The sequence below is a fragment of the Mastomys coucha genome, unplaced genomic scaffold, assembly GCF_008632895.1.
Source record: "Mastomys coucha isolate ucsf_1 unplaced genomic scaffold, UCSF_Mcou_1 pScaffold22, whole genome shotgun sequence".
NCBI classification, from domain to species: domain Eukaryota; kingdom Metazoa; phylum Chordata; class Mammalia; order Rodentia; family Muridae; genus Mastomys; species Mastomys coucha.
In genome coordinates this window covers 2082053-2083140 of record NW_022196905.1, presented here as the reverse complement: position 1 = coordinate 2083140, position 1088 = coordinate 2082053, and positions in this window count along the sequence as shown.

Genomic DNA, 1088 nt, shown 5'->3' with positions numbered 1-1088 from the left:
AAATGCTGGGATTAAAGGCGTGTGCCACCAATGCCCGGCTCATTGTAATATCTTTTGGCATGGGATTTGCAACCACTTTGGGACCACTTACTTTGAATAAGGCTCAAATTTCACTTAAAATTTGCGATTTTTACATCCGACATGAAACACTGATATACTCAAAGATGTTTAACTTTAAATTAATTTTATGCCGGGCGGTGGCGGCGGCGCACGCCTTTAATCCCAGCACTTGGGAGGCAGAGGCAGGCGGATTTCTGAGTTTGAGGCCAGCCTGGTCTACAGAGTGAGTTCGAGGACAGCCAGGGCTATACAGAGAGAAACCCTGTCTCGAAAACACCAAAAAAAATTAAAAAATAAAATAAATTTATTTATTTGGGAGTGAATAGTGATCTGAAAAAGAAACCCTCTTAAGATACAGATGGTAGGCTTTTTCTCTCCCTGGGTGACACAGATAGAGCCAGATTAGACCTGATTAAATGTAGATAAAGGCGGGTTTACTAGGAGGCAACTATTGGGTAGGCTCACCAATCTCACAGGTGGAAGTCAATGAAGTCACACATCTGGTCTTAAGAGAGTTTTACAGAGTTTAGGCAAGGAATGATGACGTGCTAGCTAGGAGCTGGGATAGTGTCCATTACATGGTCAAAAACTGAGCCCCTAGGAAGGCACTCTTTTAGTTTAACCTTTAAAAAAAAAACGTTTATTTTTACATGCATTGGTTTTCTGCCTGCATGTCCGTGCGAGAGTGCCAGTTCCTCTGGAACTGGAGTTACAGACAGTTGTAAACTGCCTTGTGGGTGCTGAGAATTGAACCCAAGTCCTCTGGAAGAGCATCCAGTGCTCTTAACCGAGCCATCTCTCCAACCTGCTTAGCTGTTATTTTTAAGTCTTTTTGCCTTTGTGTGTTTGCACCACCTTTGGAGACCAAAAGAGGGTGTAGGATCCCCTAGAACTGGAGTTAAATATGATCATGAACTACCTACCATGTAGGTGCCCAGGTCCTCTGGAAGAACAAGCAGTGCTCTTAAACATAAAGCCAACTCTCTAGCCCCTTAAAAAAAAAATCTCCTTTTTTTTTTTTTTTTTTT